Source organism: Protopterus annectens, chromosome 9.part0 (genome assembly GCF_019279795.1).
Source record: "Protopterus annectens isolate FY-2018-M chromosome 9.part0, PAN1.0, whole genome shotgun sequence".
Lineage (NCBI taxonomy): Eukaryota > Metazoa > Chordata > Ceratodontiformes > Protopteridae > Protopterus > Protopterus annectens.
Window position 1 is genome coordinate 57,009,117 of NC_056743.1, and position 20,959 is coordinate 57,030,075.

The 20,959-nt window shown below is 38.2% G+C and overlaps 1 protein-coding gene across 1 annotated transcript in view; it reads left to right on the top strand.

Moving 5' to 3' along the window:
* Positions 1-4,260: 4,260 nt before the first annotated feature.
* LOC122811032 (insulin-like) overlaps positions 4,261-20,959 on the top strand; it is a 297,068-nt gene continuing 280,369 nt past the window's right edge. The window contains exon 1 of the mRNA XM_044082553.1: positions 4,261-4,456. The gene's annotated coding sequence lies outside the window, so the exon portion shown is untranslated. The remainder of the gene's footprint in view (positions 4,457-20,959) is intronic.

Below are 20,959 nucleotides of genomic sequence, written 5' to 3' on the forward strand. Positions count from 1 at the left end.
GCATCTGCACTGTTGTGAGGACTGTAGCATGTGTAGCATCTGCACTGTTGTGAGGACTGTAGCATGTGTAGCATTTGCACTGTTGTGAGGACTGTAACATGTGTAGCATCTATACTGTTGTGAGGACTGTAACACGTGTAGCATCTGCACTGTGGTGAGGACTGTAACATGTATAGCATCTGTACTGTTGTGAGGACTGTAACACATGTAGCATCTGCACTGTTGTGAGGACTGTAGCATGTGTAGCATCTGCACTGTTGTGAGGACTGTAACATGTGTAGCATCTGTCCAGCATTCTGACTAAAGCCAATTGTTCATATTATATTTGTAACTCCTTTCTTACCGCACACATTCATTTCAACTGTTTGTGACTGCCTTCATTGCTATCTGCTGTGGCACATGCAGTCACTATAGGGGTCTGTAGAGAGCCTAGTATATCAGGCAGGAGTTTGAATCTGGTAACATCTGTGTGTCAGGCAGCAGTGGCTTACACACAGACAATATATATATAGCACTGGCAGTGGGCCAACTTTTTCAGGGTACTCTCCTACAGGGTAGGGCAGCCACACCACTTATGATAGGAAACTGTTGTGAGCCCTTCAATGGCCTTCTTCATGACATAACCGATATACGTATTTCTGTGGTGACCATGACTGGTATGCTCTGATATCTGTCCTGGCATGTGTTCAAAAATGACATGATGCAAATGTTTGATATGTCACTCATTGCTCACAGGCATTAGCTATTTCCAGAATGATTATGCTCTGTATTGCATGTCTTTGTCCAGACATTTCTTTATCACTGCAATTCTTTTTGTCACACTATACATTTTAATGACTGATGATGGTTTCCATAAACATTTCTTACTGTATGACATACTGCTGGACCGTCAGAAACTGCGATTGGTCCTCTGTTACACTTTCTTGTGTGCTGGTGCTGATGTATTGCTGTTATGTTACTGTTCCCTGTAATTCCATGTGAGCATGCCCAGTATAAAGATGTCTAAGATGTTTATAAATTACTAATGTAAAACTTGAAATCATGAAATGTCATCCAATCTGTATTGTCATTTCTCACTTGTGTATGTTGAGTGCTATTATATTATCCTTTAACATTTACATGACTTGCTTGCTTGTGTATTACCTGTTTATAGGTGGTAAACCCCTTTCCTATGGGTGCCACTGACATATATTTGCAAAAACATGTCCATTTCTGATGTATATGACATTACAGCTGTGAGGTCCATTTGTTCTTGTGTATACCTGCTGAGGTGGAGGATACACCAGTGGTGTTGGCTTGCATACATAAATTCCCTGTATGTACATGTCATATGCAATAACTGCAGTCTATGCATTAATGTCATAATGTATTTCCTGTCCTTGATATCTGTTACATCAAATCAGCATTTTATTGACATGTATATCACATTTTAACTCCCCTTTGTTGCACTGCAGTTTATATCCCTAACACATCCTTTGTTAGCATGTCCATTTTTATTTATGTGCATGACTCTGGTATTGCCATTGACATTAATTATCATTACATCAGCACTGTAGGATTTATGTTACAAATGTTTCTTTGATACTTCAGCACATTTGCCTGCAGTATATGAGTACACTTTACCCAATCCTGCTTCCCTATTAATTAATTATGCAGTACAATCCATTATTATTTATATATAATTCCTCCATGTCACTTCCTCACCTTGAGAATTCTTTCACCGTACTTGGCCTTAATATTTTAGAACTGCAGTGTATGCTCATATTGTTGCCGCCTCACAGCAAGAGGTTCTCCAGTTCGATTCTCAGCTGGGGTGCCTTCTGTGTGGAGTCTGCATGTCCTCCCTGTGGTCATGTGGGTTTCCTCCGGGTGCTCTGGTTTCCTCCCACATCTCAAAGACATTCTGTAGGTGGATTGGACACTATAAATTGGCCCTAGGCATGAGTGTGTGTGTGTGCCTTCTGTGGAAGGTTGGGTGCCGGGCTGGCAACTCAACACCGTAAAACTCCACTGCCAATCATGAGTGGATAGGTGATCCGCTGTGGCGACCCCTAACCGGGAAAAGCTGAAAGAAGAAGAAGAAGAAGTGTATGCTCATATCTTAGCTTTGCCTATAGTCAAGCTCAACAGGGTCTTCTTTCCCCACTGATTCTGCCAAGCCTGTTCCCTTGGCTTTGGTTTCGCTAGATAGTAGGTAGGGTCAGTGGGAATCTCATTCATCCATTCATGCACATCACTAATTAGATGACTAATTAGATTAGCTCAAGCTTATAAGCACCTTTGCATGGCCATGGACACTATTGATGGCCATGAAAAAGTGCTTGCAAACTTGTAGGCATGATGAGCAGCATATTCAATTAGTGCTGCTGCTCCTTGCCCTAACATGCTTAACTCATGTAAGGTAACACGAAGCCTACACGATTGTTAACGAATGCATGCTTAAGTCATGTAAGGTAACACGAAGCCTACACGATTGTTAACGAATGCATGCTTAAGTCATGTAAGGTAACACGAAGTCTACACGATTGTTAATGAATGCATGCTTAACTCATGTAAAGTAACACGAAGCCTACACGATTGTTAACGAATGCATGCTTAACTCATGTAAGGATAACATAAAGCCTACACAATTGTTAATGAATGCATGCTTAACTCATGTAAGGTAACACGAAGCCTACACGACTGTTAATGAATGCATGCTTAAGTCATGTAAGGTAACATGAAGTCTACACGATTGTTAATGAATGCATGCTTAACTCATGTAAAGTAACACGAAGCCTACACGATTGTTAACGAATGCATGCTTAACTCATGTAAGGATAACATGAAGCCTACACAATTGTTAATGAATGCATGCTTAACTCATGTAAGGTAACACGAAGCCTACACGATTGTTAATGAATGTATGCTTAACTCATGTAAGGGTAACATGAAGCCTACACGATTGTTAATGAATGCATGCTAAACTCATGTAAGGTAACACGAAGCCTACACGATTGTTAATGAATGCATGCTTAACTCATGTAAAGTAACACGAAGCCTACACGATTGTTAATGAATGCATGCTTAACTCATCTAAGGTAACGCGAAGCCTACACGATTGTTAATGAATGCATGCTTAACTCATATAAGAGTAACACGAAGTATCATAACTAGTTCTTGTTTCACAATAATATCCAAACAAATAAAATTTAAAAAGCAACACATTTCTTTCTGTTGAAAATATGGAATTTTATCTCACCGCCAAGCTATTTAGCCCAACATAAGTAATTTTTAAATAACAACAAAGACATATCTTAGGCTAAAGCTAATCTCATTAATGTCTTAGGGTCACAGAGGAACTGCAGTATATCCTAGCACTAAGTAGGTGCAAGGCAGAGAAACTAATGCCATATAGGATGCCAGTCTACTCTGCGACACACACACACACACACACACACACACACACACACACACACACACACACACACACACACACACACACACACACACACACACACACACACACACACACACAGGTAATTTGGAGGATAATCAGCTCAGCTGTGGTATGTGTTTGGCATCTGAAAAGAAACTGGGGTACCTTCAAAAAGCCGAAGTCGACTTAGCACAGAAGGCAGCCCAGCCAAAAAGTGAATGGAAGCACCATGTGTTTTGTAGTGGCAGTACTAAGTCCAGCACAGAGCTGACTTTGCTAAGTATGCACAGCTCCACTGGGGACATCATCCATTATTGTATTTGACTGGTTCTAACTTATCTCTTGCTCAATATACGGCACAATGAACATAAAAGAGGATTTTGTTCTGCTTCTCATATATGAGAAGGAAAGACAGACAATATTTAGAACTTCTGATAACGTTTCTCCTTCTTAGAGCAGTTTAGGCAGTTGCATCTTCCTTTGAAGTGATCTATTACTTGCCATGATGTCAGACTACATGCAGATAAATTTACATTATGCACCTCCACGTGTTCTTTTATGTTTGTTTGACTGCATCCTTCTAAACTCACTCGCTGTATTTTTGTCAGTCTGCAATGTCTGCTGTTCATGATGAACCTCAGATAAGGGCACTTATGTTCAATAATGCTCTAAGAAATTTTCCATAAATAAATGAAAACAGACAAGAAAGTGCTGCAGATTGAAAACATGTTTTCTTTTCTAGGGAGGGCAATGGCAGTGATAAAAGGAACAAAAGGTTAACAAGATTTTCAAAACTTAAACTTCACTCTAAAAGTAAGAAGCTTTTGCACTTATGTTGGCTTCTTCTTATGGCTCTTGAAAGTATTTCTGTCAAGAGTTTTTGATGGTGGCGATAGGGGTTTGATGGATCTATATAAAGCTGTTCTCTCATAGTAAACAATTTGCTTGTAAACTGCATACACACTGGCACAGATGCAATCAGACACCTGAACTCGCAGTACAGAAAACTTCAGCGATCAGTTCATACAACTCAGAAAGGTAAGCAAGACAGAATAACTCCACTAACTACCTTGATTATAGCAAGCTCAGATGCTCATAAGCCAGTACTTATTATACAGCAGGAACTTCTTGTAACATTTGTTAATGTCTGTTATGTACTTCACAGATAAAGATTCTAGTTGTCTACTGATGTACTATGTTCTTCATCTGTAAATATGTTGTAAGTAATTGCTATGTAAATTGTTAATCGCTATGTAATCCAATGTACCTACTCTCTGTTTATTTTAACTGTGGAGCTTTTCTCCCCTGGCCTCCGCTAAAAATGGACCTACGTCCAGTCGGACACTCCCGGTCGACAAAATATAAATAAATAAAAATAAATAAATAAATAAATAAATAAGGACAAAAGTAGGAAAAAAAAACTTTGGCCAGTGTGTTATGATAAGTGCTGCACGCATGGCTGAAAGACAAGTTTCTTTAAAAAATGTTAAGGCAGGCACTGTGAGAGTAAAGTGTTTTTAACCTCTCTAAGTCTGTATTCTAAGTAAGCAAAATTGTTCACCCTTGTGTTTAAGATATGCAGTATCAAGAAATGCTACAACTTGTTACTCACAACTTTTTTTTAGCTCAGCTTTGCTTTTGTACACTGCATAATTAATCAGTACTGATTTGAATCTGATCCACAACTGCAATCATTATATTTTCTTGCCTTTTTGTTTGAGTTTCTGTTTGAAGTTAGTGCTGTGAAATTTATTTCTGTCTTCCACACCCAATTAGATTCTCAGCTCATGGCAGGAAGGGAACAACAGGTGGTGTCTTCCTGCACTTCTAGTACCGTTCTCTTTGGACTTGGATCATTTAAATGCTATGCACGGGAAAAGGGACAGGGAAGGCAAACTGTATGCATATTCATTCAAGACAAAACCTGCCTGCTATACTGGTGTGTCAGGTTACTTTACAGGTTGGTGAGGTAGGAACAAAGTTGTGTACGAAGTAAAAGTACAAAAATGTCTTACAGCTCCCAGAGAGAGAGGGAGAGGAGGGAGAGAGAGGAAGACATGTTGTGTAGTTGCTGATATACTGCTGTTTATACTTGTTAGGCTACGTGTCATAAAGGCGTTGTGCTTATATGCACCGGGATGGATGGATGGATGTGGAGAGGCACAAATAATGTAGTAATGAGGAAATATGTTTCATGCTGCACAAAGCCACACTGAGTAACCTATATAGTTATACTTGACAGCTTATTTTTTCGTCTATCTGTCATGAATGTCCAGAGCTTTTCAAAGAATACCTGTAACAGGGGCATAGTAGAAGCAAAGGAAATAAATGCAAACACTGAGGGATCCAGGCAGAGATCAGAAGTAATGAATCACAAGAAATCACTGAAATGAGCTTTGTCTCCTAGGTGGTCTATTTATTAGCTTATTTCCCCCAGGGCCCTATGTTTCTTTTGTTCCCTGGAGGAGGGAGGTCAAGGTTATGTATACCAAAAGCAGAATTGTCATCCATGGGAAGGCTCTGGGCTTCTCTTTAAGCCCAACCTCTGCACTATGTATGATTGTCAGTGTTCCAGAGGTCGGCATGCTGTGTGCATTTGCATTTAATGTCTGTGCCTCAGTGCATGATGTCATCAGAATCTCTTTATACACATTTGCATTTCATGTCTGTGCCTCAGTGCATGATGTCATCAGAATCTCTTTGTACACAAGTACATTGTGTGATCCCTGGTCTTCACTACAGATTAAATCATGAAGCAAGTGTCCCAAACACATGTCCCCCAGTCCACCACTCCCCCCAAGACAGGTAAACACACAGGGCCTTGTCATTTCTCTGCTCTGTCCAAGTCATTGCTTCAAGTTGGGTCAGCTAGACCACAGTCAAGGCTTTACTCCTCTAAGCCAATGCAGCTGGCTTTAGTTAATGATTACATAACAGAAAAGCATAACATAGGTTAAAGAGCCCACTTCTTCAAGCAAAGTGTTAATGATATTTATTTGTATATTAGTTCGATGCTAGAGTTTTAAAAAGTTAATAGATGCAACTTAAGGGTGGCAGTTACGTAAAATTCAGCTAGTCAGCAGTAAAATCATCCCTCCTTCACACCCTCCTCCTGGAAATCTGATCTGAGTGATTTTATTTAGTATGGGTATCCTGACCCAAGATGCCATTTATTACATTCTCTGTTTCTTTGCCTTCTCAGAATGTGTACCACTCCACAACATCCACTTCACTGGCCAGTTTCCATACAACTAGGATTGTTAGAGTAGCTAGAAGTGAGCACAGAATTTTATTGTGATGTCAAAACGTGCTGAATATAAAGGCATTTATAAACTGCTACATTTATGGTTACTAATATTCAAATTAAAATATTAAAATGTTATGATACTAATCACTCTGCATGAATAAAACAAAGCTGTCAGCATAACACAGTCCCAGCAGCCTTTCAAGAACTGTTAACTTTGTGTGACAGCCAGCATTTGGTACTGCATGATTTTATGTATGATGATGTTATACGTATTGCTATGATGGTGTTATGCACAATTTTATGATGATGTTATACACATTTTTATGATGGTATTATGCACGATTTCATGATGATATTATACATATTTTTATGATGGTGTTATGCATGATTTTATGATGATGTTATACATATTTTTATGATGGTGTTATGCATTATTTTATGATGATGTTATACATATTTTATGATGGTGTTATGCATGATTTTATGATGATGTTATACATATTGTTATGATGGTGTTATGCACAGTTTTATGATGTGCATGATTTTATGATGACGTTATGCATGATTTTATGATGATGTTATGCATATTGTTATGATGGTGTTATGCACAGTTTTATGATGTGCATGATTTTATGATGAAGTTATGCATGATTTTATGATGATGTTATGCATATTGTTATGATGGTGTTATGCACAGTTTTATGATGTGCATGATTTTATGATGATGTTATGCATATTTGTATAACGACTAACACTCCTGGTCAACAAATGTAAATAAATAAAATAAATAAATAATGTTATGCACAATTTTATGATGATGTTATACATATTGTTATGATGGTGTTATGCACAGTTTTATGATGTTGTGCATGTTTTTATGATGTAGTTATTCATGATTTTATGATAATATATGTGCTTTTATAATGATGTTGTCCTTGATTTTATGATGATGTTATGTAATTTTATGATGATATTATGCATATTTATATGATGATGTTATTTAAGATTTTATAATGATCTTAGGGTGGCTCAGTGGATAGTGTTGTTCCCTGGTTTGATTCTTGGCTGGGGGTGCCTTCTGTGCAGAGTCTGCAAGTCTTCCCTGCAGTCACATGGGTTTCCTCTGGGTGTTCCAGTTTCCTCCCACATTCCAAAGACATGTAGTACGTGGAGTGGATATTCTAAATTGGCCATAGGTGTGAGTGTGTGGTGTGGAAGAACTACTGTGGCAGGTCTAGCCACCTGGTGGTGTAAGCCTTAGCCCTAGATGATTGTCACCCTGACTCCATGTGAAAAAATGGGAGAAGGGGGTTGTGGATGGATATGATTTTATGATGATGTTATGCATGATTTTATGATGCTGTTATATGATTTTACGGTGATGTTATGCATATTTTTATGATGATATTATGCTTGATTTTATGATGACTTTATGGTCACTCCAACATGATGGCTGTCTCAGTACTCTTACTCTACAAAAGTATCTGCTAGGATTTTTACCGACACAGATCTTCTATGTGTTCACACACGTCCATATTACCAATTTAAAAATATTCATACAGTCTAAGGTAACTTGATCTTTCCTTGGCAGTTCCTATGTTTTTTATAACATAACACTATGACCTGGATATTTTTGTCATTATTAGAATATCTTAAGCAAAATATGTCTCACAAAGATTTCATGCTGAGGCAGAGCAGTTTTCCTATTAAGTCTCAAACTAGATGTCCTTAATCTATACTGAGTGTTTGTCTTCTAATTGATCAGTGGCTGTAATGTATCATTCAGGGAGAGTCTTCATTTTCACAGCAGGTCATAACTTATTCTTCTTACGTTTTAAAGCTTTCACACACACACATATGTTCACACACATGCACACGCATCTGCACACACATGTCCACGGACACACACACTCGCACAAACGTATATGTACACACAGACACACACGCACACACACACACATATATGTACACACATACACACTCAAACACTTGCACGTGCAAACACATACACACACATTTCTCAGACTCCATTTTTCAGTGTTTTTATTTTTAGCCAAAGCAAAAAAAGTGATGCACTTACATCTGCTTTTCTAGACACAAATTGATATTAAAACACTGTATCAAGCATGTACAGTAACTGTAAAACTTGTGTTTGCCTAATGAAAGTTTTCACATCACCTCTGTTTTCTGTTATTTTCAGACAAGGTTAGGAGATTTATTTATTTTTATTATTTATTTATTTTACATTTGTTGACCGGGCTAGTCTAGCTGGATACATGTCCATTTTCAGTAGAGGTCCGGGGAGAAAAGCTCCAGTATTTATTACAATGTTTATAAAGAAGTAACAAAACAAATATTATTGTAAGGTGTTTTTTTTTTTTTTTTTTTGTGTGTGAGCAAATACTACATAATACAATGTATAGACTGAAATCATACATAGTAATTACAATGAAATTTAACATAAAGAATTGATAAAAATGCATTGAGGCGTGAAGAGAAAGGTATTAGAGATATAGGGAGAGAAGAAAAGAGAAGAAAGAGAAAGAATTAAGAAAAAAAGAAAGATGAGAGAGGGTTAGTCTGGGTTAGTACAAGAGCATAGCCAGCGTTTATTGAGATACAGTTTTAGATTCCTTTTAAACAGTGGGAGTGAAGTGAGAGATGTAATCTCAGAGGGTGGTTTATTCCATATTTTTCCAACAGCATTGGAGAACAAGCAATCTCCTGCTAAATTGTTAGTTTTAGTAGTATGGATCAGAAGTTTGTTTGAAGAGTGCAGGTGTCTCAGGTTATTGTAAGGGGTAATGAGGCTGGAAAGTATTGGGGTTTTGCTAGGTTGGTAAAGGGTCGTGTGCACTATTGTAAGCTGTTGGAGTTTGAGGTGGTTGGGAAGTTCAAGCCATCCTAGTTGTTTTAGGTTCAGGCAGTGATGGGTTCTGAAAGTAGATCCTGTAGCAAATCTAGCAATATTATTGTAGGATGTTATTAGTTTATTGAGGTTATGTTTAGAGAGATTGGTGAATATGGGTGAGGCATAGAGTAGAGTAGAGATTAGGTGGGTTCTAGCTATTGTGGTCCTTGCTAGTGGAGTGAGAAAGGGTTTGATTCTATATAGTGATCCTATTTTTTTGTTAACTGATTTTATTGTATTGTTGATGTGAGAATCAAAGTTGAGATTGTTGTCTATAGTTATTCCTAATAGCTTAGTGGTAAGATCAGGAGAGATAACAGTACCATTGTTGGAAGTAAGAGTGAAGTGAAGAGGGGTGGACTTTCAGGTTGGTGAGAAGAGTAGCAGTTTAGTTTTTTTAGGGTTGAGGAGCAGGCACCGTTGAGAGAACCATTGTTCTACAGTGTTAAAAGCTTTTGGGGTAATAGACTGGAGTTCGGTTTGAGAGGTGGCTGTACAGATTATAGTAGAGTCGTCTGCATACTGAATGCAGGTAGTGTTTGGGATAGCTGTTTGCAGGTCATTAATAAAGATAGAAAATAGAAGGGGGCCTAGGATAGAGCCTTGAGGAACCCCTACAGAGATAGGAAGGTGATCAGATAGTGAGTTTTTCTACAGAACTGCCTGTTGTCGGTTTTCCAAGTAAGATGTGAACCAAGTTATGGAGGGAGGATCAAGTGAGAGAGAAGTAAGAATATGCAGAAGAAGTTGGTGATTAACCATGTCGAAAGCTTTAGATAAGTCAATGAAGACTGCAGATGATAGACGATTTTTATTGCGGTTACAGTTGATAGAATTAGTAAAGGAGAGCAATGCAGTGGAGGTGCTGTGGGAAGGTCTAAATCCATGCTGACAAGTAGCAAGTAGGTTGTTTTGGAGAAGGTGGTTTAGTAGTTGTTTATGTATGCATTTTTCCAATATTTTTGCAAGAGGGGATAAGAGTGCTATAGGACGGTAGTTAGAGAAGTCATTGGAGTTCCCACCTTTATGGAGTGGAATAATATGAGATATTTTCCAGATGGAAGGAACAGTTCCTTCTTTTATAGATCTGTTTAAGAGTATAGAGATGGGATAGGCGATAGCTCTGGTACCTATTTGAAAGAACTCAGCAGGGAGTCTGTCTGCAGAAGGGGTGGTAGGTTTTAGTTTGAGGAGGAGTGAGAGGATAAAGGAGGTAGGAATTGGTTAAAAATGAAAAGAAGGAGGTAGCGTAGCAGAAGATGTAAGCAGGTTTGCAGTACTGGGGGATAGGTGACTAGCTAGAGTTTGGATAGCATTTTTGAAGAAAGAGTTGAAGGCAATAGCTGTTTGTGAGGGATTTTCAGGGTTGGAGCCTAGTGGGTTGGGGGTGATAGATTGGCCTGGGGAAAGAAGATTGTTAATACTAGTCCAGAATTGTTTGGGTTGCTTGCTGGAGGTTTGTTGAGATAAGAGAAAATAGTTCTTTTTGTCTGTCAGAATGGCTTTTTTTGTACTATTTCTAAGTTCTCTGATGGTTTGGTGGTCAGTCAGATTCCTAGTAGTGCGCCATTTTGCCCAGGATTTGTTTCTGAGAGAGATATTTTTAAGTGTCTAACACCCCACATCTGCCAGTGAAGAAGGTAGAAAGCCCACAGTCCTGAGCAATACAAAAAAACCTGCTTGATAACACTCACATCTCTTGACTGGATTGCTGTGAACACTGAGGCTGACTGTGTGCACAAAGCACAGTCATAGGATGCCTCCAAATGACTCGAAAGATATGAGCACCATGGTTTGGCCTGTCTTCCCAAGACCCTCTGCATAAGAGATACAGCTCCAGGCTTTCTCCTAAATAGAAGAGTGGCACATAAAAATAATTTTCTTGGGTTGCGAAAGCCAGGGTACCTTTTTGACTAGGCTTATATAGACCCTATGGCCAATAGCCTAGTACCTACCTATGAACATAAGAAGCCTTGCAGTAGAACTTTACCACTTCCTCAACAGACTGAGAGTTGGTCTTGGCCAGTCACTTCAGTCTCTCTCTCTCTCTCTCTCTCTCTCTCTCCAGCCACCTTTTATTTCCCACTGAGCTACTAGCCACATTTGGTTATCTGGAGCATAGGTAAGACCTAACCCTCTACACCATAAGGTAAGGGCTAAACCTCTACACTATAGAGGTTACTTTATACAGACTGGAATTCTAATTTAGACTTGGAATCATATCTCTTAACTGCCTAGATTTTTGCTGAATGTCCACATTTTTGCATCATACTTCAGTCTGCTTCTCAAAAAAAAAAATGTGTGATTTTTCTGAAAAATCATCGCGGACTGAAGTTACTAAATAATTACAGACATTTGTGTTTCAGACTTCAATATCTTTTGGAAAATGCATGCAGATGCAAAATCTGTTATTCTAGTAAACTTAGGTTTATGAGCAATATTTAAAATTTGTGTCTGATTTTGGACCTTTTCCCCCATTATTTTTGGCTTTGTCCAAAATTCTTGCCCCAAGAAGTTGAGAGGTAAGTTGGACTATAACAGTGACACTACCCAAACTGGAGTTCTAATCTATGCTTGGACTCTAGGGGTTGCAGTACTCAAACTGGAGTTCTAATCTGGACTTGGACTCTAGAGGTTATAGTACTCAAACTAGAATTCTAATCTGGACTTGAAGGTTATCATAGTACATTCCCTTTATCTAGTGCTAAATGTGTGACAGTCTACTTTGTTCTGGAGGTGACTTTCTTGACATCCATGTCTCAAACACATATTAAGCTGGTTATGATTGGAGACTCCATCATAATCTTCTATATTTACCTTTATATCATACTGTGTATTACTATGTCAAAAAGTTATGTCAACTAAGTAAAATTCATTTCCTAGAATCTTGTTTCTGAGACACCTGAATGCAATACATTTACTGACTTACTTATTCATATCTTTTTACTGGATAAGTCCACTGGACATTTATCTCTTTGCACTGCAGCCCAGGAGAACAGTCTGGATAAGTGACTTGCTCAAAGTAACACAGCAGGAAAATGGAGGCCGGAAGAATTATTTCATAAACTACTGGAAACATCTTGTTAATGGCATAATTCTTTGCACTGACTACCAGACTACCTCACGGGTGATTATAATTTACAGACCCTTGAAGGGATTCTTCTAGTAAACTTTCTCGGCATCAGTTCCAAATCATTAATTTTAGTCTGTATGCAAGAGCAAAATGTGAATTCCATAATTAGCTTTACACTATTTGCAACCTTACCATCCCTTGTGCCTATAGTTTTGAAAGCTTTGACAACAAATGTATTAGTCCTACTATTATCTTATGGGCTATTAGTGCCCCTTCAGGGATTCTTCTTCTATGGAACTTCTGATTAATTCTACAATGACTGATATACTGCTGGCATATTATAAATATAATGAACCTATATGGTTTTTAACTTCATTTATAATGAAGAGAAAGTTAGTGGTTAGAAAAATCTTACAGACTATGTTTACTCTACCAAAGGTAACCACTGAGTATTTATTTGAATTAAATATGAATCGACTGCTACTTGTCCATTTATGTACTTCACCTAAATACTTATTAATGAGTGTGTTGTATTTACTGGCTATAAATGTGTCCAGTCAATGTACTTGTCCAACTACATATGTTTAGGTGAAATAACTAATAAAAGGAGAAAGTAATATACAATAGGGTTCCATATAAAGCCATCTGGTACATCCAAACACAACTTTGAGCAAGTTGAATTATATCCTAATGTTTTGACTCCCTGCTACCTGACTTAACGGCTGGTTGACTAATTTATTACATCAAATAAGGCATGAACTTGATTTAACCCATGCTAGGTAAATCAAAGGTCTATGGGTATTTATATTTATAGTTATTTAGTAATAGTTCAAGAAGAAAATCGGGAGGGGGGATGATATCCATAGATATTTAATGAAACTTACTGCAGATTGTTGTGCAAAACAAAAGATTATGCAGCTAAGTAGCAATTCACAGAACCATGCAGAATTATGGGACAATGGGCAAAAAGACATAGAAAATGTGGATACAAGTGAGGTATAATGACATGTGATTGTACAAGTTCAGTCTAATGAGTGAATTATAACATACAATGGAGGAAATGAAAAAACAAGTCGCAGTTTACTGTTGTCAGGTACAAAATAGACAAAGTGCTTGCATCTGAGTATAAAGGCAAAGTGCATGACAAAAAATGCTAGTATTCAGAACAGAATGCTGGCAGTGGTGCCCTGATCACAGGTATATGCATAACAGTGGTGGATGCATGGGTTACCATCAAAAGGTCCACAGCCTGCACCTGCCATGGTTGGGGTGCCACCATGCCCACACCTACATCAGGGTTGAGCATGCCACAGGACACTGGCGTCTGCTTAGTTCAAGTGGCAGGATTCTGGATGTACCACATGACCACTCATGCAGTAGAAAATGGTACTATCAGTGGCAGGATTCTGGATGTACCACATGACCACTCATGCAATAGAAAATGGTACTATCAGTGGCAGGATTCTGGATGTACCGCATGACCACTCATGCAGTAGAAAATGGTACTATCAGTGGCAGGATTCTGGATGTACCACATGACCACTCATGCAGTAGAAAATGGTACTATCAGAGAACAGCCTCACATCAACTGGCATACTGGTGTTAGACTGGCTGTGGGTTCATAGAGGCATTATGTGAGCATCAGTTGATATGGCAATCCACAGGTGTAACTGGTGGAAGGCATAGCTTTCTCATACTTGTGGACACTTACCACATTGACTGTAGGACATTTTGAGGGACAGACTGGTGACACCTTGGGTATTCTGCAGGTGTTAGCCCACTTACAATAGACAGTCCCCCATCTCCTGCTAGGTGAATATGTGAGCAGGTGCATAGGTGCAGTAAGGTACAGGTTGTAAGTACCTGTAGTAGCATATGTGCACCTGCCTACTAAAGTTTTCCTAGCAGGAATTCAGTTATATGGGCATGGAAAAGGTAGGTAGTAACATGTATATCATGGTACACAGATGACTCTTACTACAGTAATGTAGTAAGAGTAGTCAGAATGATCTGTAGTAACAGTTATCTTACCACAATAATGCAGACCTCTGTGTACCTCTTATGGCTATATCCTATGTCACTGTTACTTCTGTGCTGTCAGAATGTGGGGCATACTACTGAAATAAGTCTGCCATTTGTTTTCCTTACTGGGCATTTTGGCATCCATTATGGTGGAGCACATGTAAGTAGTATTAGTAAGTACAAGTTTGTACCTTATTTATGACAGTGAGATTAGATACCATCTTCTCTATGATTCAGTTTGCATCAAATGTATACACTAATGACATGGGGTGTAAGTGCAATAGTATACGTATGACACACACGTATACACTAATGACATGGGGTGTAAGTGCAATAGTATACGTATGACACACACGTATACATTAACGACATGTGGTGTAAGTACAATAATGTATACATATGACAAACACGTATACACTAATGACATGGGGTGTAAGTGCAATAGTATACGTATGACACACACGTATACATTAACGACATGTGGTGTAAGTACAATAATGTATACATATGACAAACATGTATACACTAATGACATGGGGTGTAAGTGCAATAGTATACGTATGACACACACGTATACATTAACGACATGTGGTGTAAGTACAATAATGTATACATATGACAAACATGTATACACTAATGACATGGGGTGTAAGTGCAATAGTATACGTATGACACACACGTATACATTAACGACATGTGGTGTAAGTACAATAATGTATACATATGACAAACACGTATACACTAATGACATGGGGTGTAAGTACAATACTGTATACATATGACACACACGTATACACCAACAACATGGGGTGTAAGTACAATAGTTTATACATATGACACACACGTATACATTAACGACATGTGGTGTAAGTACAATAATGTATACATATGACAAACACGTATACACTAATGACATGGGGTGTAAGTGCAATAGTATACGTATGACACACACGTATACACTAATGACATGGGGTCTAAGTACAATACTGTATACATATGACACACACGTATACACCAACAACATGGGGTGTAAGTACAATAGTTTATACATATGACACACATGTATACACTAACTACATGGGGTATAAGTACAATAGTGTATACATATGGCAAACAAGTATATGCTAACAACATGGGGTCTAAGTACAATAGTGTATACATGTGACACACATATACACTAATGATATGGGGTGCAAGTACAATAGTTTATACATATGACACACATGTATAAACTAATAGCATGGCATGTAAGTACATTAGTGTATACACTAACGACATGGAGTGTAAGTACAATAGTGTATACATGTGTCACGTATACACTAACTACATGGCATGTAAGTACATTAATGTATACACTAACAACATGGATGTAAGTACGATAGTATATTCATGTGACACACATCTATACACTAACGACATGGCATGTAAGTACTTTACTGTATACACTAATGACATGGGGTGTAAGTACAATAGTATATACATGTGACACACATCTATACACTAACGACATGGCATGTAAGTACTTTACTGTATACACTAATGACATGGGGTGTAAGTACAATAGTATATACATGTGACACACATCTATACACTAACGACATGGCATGTAAGTACTTTACTGTATACACTAATGACATGGGGTGTAAGTACAATAGTATATTCATGTGACACACATCTATACACTAACAACATGGCATGTAAGTACATTAGCATATACACTAATGACATGGGATGTAAGTACTTTACTGTATACACTAATGACATGGGGTGTAAGTACAATAGTATATACATGTGACACACATCTATACACTAACAACATGGCATGTAAGTACATTAGCATATACACTAATGACATGGGATGTAAGTACTTTACTGTATACACTAATGACATGGGGTGTAAGTACAATAGTATATACATGTGACACACATCTATACACTAACAACATGGCATGTAAGTACATTAGCATATACACTAATGACATGGGATGTAAGTACTTTACTGTATACACTAATGACATGGGGTGTAAGTACAATAGTATATACATGTGACACACATCTATACACTAACAACATGGCATGTAAGTACATTAGCATATACACTAATGACATGGGATGTGGTGCAGTGGTGCAGCAGTTAGCGTTGTTGCCTCACAGAAAGAGTATCTCCAGTTCAATTCTTGGCTGGGGTGCCTTCTGTGTGGAGTCTGCATGTCCTGTCTGTGTTCTCGTTGGCTTCCTCCAGGTGATCTGTTTTTTTCCCACATTCCAAAGACATGCTTCTGGAGCATTTCTCCCATGGCCTCCTCTGAAAATGGGTCCTGTCCCAGTCAGACTTTCCCGGTAAAAACATGTTAAATAAAGTAACTAAATACATAAATAAATTAGTGTGTACATGTCACACACATGTATACACTAATGGCATGGGGTGTAAGTACATTAGTGCATACATGTGACACATGTACATATTAATGAATGCATGTGACACACTTGTATACACTAATGTAATGGGGTGTAAGTACATTAGTGAATACCTGTTACACATATGTATACACTAATCACATGCGGTGTAAGTAAATCCAGCTGCATGTCCAGACTATTCACGTATGTGCACTACATATGATTCAGTGTCCAATGTATAGCATGGCTGATATGCTGCCATTTTGTTCTGCTATACTTTTGTGGAGATGGTTACTGATGTGAAAGAGCTGTGGAGAATGTCTACCTAGTGTGCAAAGGATAGCAAAATGATGCCTGATATGTTGCATAGCCAGTTCAGAGAACAGCTGATCGAGCCCTACACAGGCCCTTTGAGGAAGGTGGATATTTGGTATGTCTTTCAGCCATGTTGTTCAAGGAGATGACATTCCTCCTGCTGCTGAGTACTACAGGCATGGACCTTTGTCGCCACTTAAACCTTCAGTCAGAGGAAGAGGTTAGGCAAGGATGGACGTTCTGGCCATCTGTTGTGTACACAACTGCATTTAATGAATATTTGTGCTGTTTGCAACAGGAGTTTTCTGTTCCTATGTTTTACTTAATCTGATAGATCCAGAATATTCCATGTTTGTGGCTGTGTGTAACTGTATGTTTGTTATAGGTGCTGACGGTGGTAGCCATTTTGCTGTAACCCTTGGATAAGGACATCATTTCACATAGGTGTTTTTAGTGCAACTGTCTGCTTCACTGCAGCTAACAGCACTAAATGTTGCTGACACTGCTCATTTGTAAATAACTACTTTTGTAAAATGCTGCCCTGCAAAATGGGGTGATTATTGGTTCTTTACAGATACGCATCCTTGTATGTGGTAGGTTAATGGAATCATTTGAGGCTTCTGCTTCTTTGCATATGCACATACATACATACATACATGCATACAAATATTTCAAGCACAGGCATTAATGCCCTTCTAGCTTGCCAATATACCAAAATATTTGTTCCCATAATGTGTCCACGCTGTTCTTAAAAATATCTAAACTAGTACTTGCTTTAATGTAAATTGATAGTCTGTTCCATGCATCAGCTACACTGTCAGAGAATCACTTAGTACACTTCTCATTCCTATCGAATCTTTTTTAATTTCTCCAAGTCTTTTGGGTTTCTATTACCATGACGGGAATGGATCCCATTCCTAAGTCTAAGTTCAATTAAAGTCCATGAAATTAGTATTGTTTCATTCTTTGATGTCAGCCAGAAGTGCTCTTCGCAGCACCCATAATGTGCCCGGTAGTGACTCCTTCTGCAGTTTGTATGGAGTTACATGTACTGGTAACATATCTAAATACAACTGTAGATTCCTTTTTATAAGACCAGTTGCTCCTACTACTATTAGAACTGTCTGGGTATCTTTCTTCCACATTGCTCTCATTTCTGCCTGCAAGTCCTGATATTTTATGACTTTCTGTCTCTCTGTACACAAGACACTGTAGTCACTGGGTATAGCGATTTCAATGATCAGTGCTACTTTTGTCTTCTTTTCATGGACCACTATATCTGGTTTTCTAGCATCTATCTTTTGAAGCAGCAAAATATTAAAAAAGCAAATGCTGATTCATCGACCCTATTTAAGCGAAAGCTTACAATCCTGAACACTTGGAACAGCGATTTTTTTTCCCAGGGGGAAAAAAAAAAAAAAAATCTTAAAATAGTACAGCCCCCCCCCCCCACACCTCCCTTACTTAAATATACCAACTCCGAGATTGCACCACAGTGATGGAAATGGCAAACTCCCAAAACCAGCCCAGCGATTTTTTTTCCCTGGGAAAAAAATCGCTATTCCAGGTGTTCTGGATTGTAAGCTTTCGCTTACATAGGGTCGATGAATCAGCATTTGCTTTTTGAAGCATTCGCTGATTCAATATAGACCCATCATTTTCTATGATGCTGTGTGGCTGATGTTTCCAGTGTTTGTCAGCTACTTCAATACCATAATGTTTATACAATCCCCAGTGCAACTGTCTTGCCACATTATTATGCCTTTCAGTATACAGTCCTTCTGCCATTAGCATGTCACAACCAGCAACAAGGTGTGTGATGGTTTCCACTTCTGTTTTACAAAATGAACATTTGTCTGATTCTCCCACGTGTTCAATGGACTTTGTAAACCAATGTGTGCGCAGCCCACTATCTTCCACCACCAATATTAACCTTTCATCTTTTGGTTTGAATTTGCCTCTCCTTAACCATTCCTGTGCGCGATCCTGATCAACATGAGGTTCTTCCAGATGTTTTCTATACTTGCAACTACATTTATGCATTTTCACATTCTTGCCTTCTCATCTGATCCTTCACCTTATATTCTTTCTTTTGGTTTTTGGCACATTCAGTTGTCGCCTGACTTTTTTATCTACTGGTTTGATTTCCATTTCTGCTTGACATCGATATGCTTATGCTAGACTAATCAGGGAAGTTATCTTAGATTTATTCTCCTCATGTTTCAAAACTTTCACTAGGTTTGGGTCCTGTGAGGTCATCAGATATGTATGCAGTCCTACGATTGCAGATCTATACATGTAATCAGTTTCAAGGAGGCCCATACTTCCTTTGGAATGGGGAATATATAATCTTGGTATGCACTGATTTTTATAAATCATTTGGTGAGCATGGAGCATCCTTCTTGTTTTCCTATCTAATCTATCAAACATGTTTTGGGGCCAGTCAAGCACTCCAAAACTGTAAGTTAGGACAGGAAGAGCAAATTGGTTTATAGCTTGAATTTGGTCCTAGATGTCCAAGCTGTTTTCAGGATTAATTTAAGTCTTCTAAAATATTCAACAAAATAAACTGTACTTTGATGTGATGGCAAAAGACAAACAAATTAACAAAAAAATCACCAAATAAACTAAAATAAAAAAGTCTTTTGGCTTTTCCTGGTTAGGGGTCGCCACAGTGGAACTCTGGTTCGCTAATGATTGGCAGTGGATTTTTACGGTGCCGAGTTGCCAGCCCGATGCCCAACCTTCAAAGAAGGCAAACCCATTCACACATGCACCTACCTGCATGTCTTTAGAAGTCACTCGATCGCAGGGAGGACATGCAGACTCCTAAATCTAAAATAAGTTTTATTCACATTTGTTCATGTTTTATTGTTGATTCTTCATCAGTTCCCAGATATTTATACTTCCTCTTGCTCAATTTCTTTTATATCACATTCTTGTCCCAGACTGATGCTTTCTTGCTACTGCAGTTTTCCTGTTTTATAGGTTGCTTTTGCACACTTATCAAGACCAAATGACATTCTTATATCATTTGAAAACATTTTGACTACTTGCAGTTGTGCTTTTATTTCCTCATCTGATGAGCTATACAGTTTTAAATCATTAAAAAAGAGAAGATGAGAAGTCTTTGCACTTTGCTGTTTTCTAGGAGCCAAATTATAGCCATGGCCTAATCTGTTAAGTAGACAGCTTAATAGGTTAAGGGCAAGAAAGAATAGCAGAGGTGACAGGGAATCACCCTGGAATATCTCCTTTGGATTTTTATCTCTGTAATAATAACTTGTCCTTTATCATGGCTTAATGGCAAAGTAGTCTCCCACTGTTTTATGGTCACTGTAATGTAATTGATCAGTGTAGGATGTATCTTATACATTTTTAAGCACTCTTTTATCAATGGATGTCGGATATTATCAAATGCCTTTTTTGTAGTCAATCCATGCCATACATTGATTCTTCCCCTTTTTACAGTCCCCCATTATGACTTTATTTAGCAACAGATGATCCTTTGTTTCATATCACTTTCTTTTATTGCCCTTTTGTTCTATTGCCATGATTGAGTTTTTTTCTAAACGA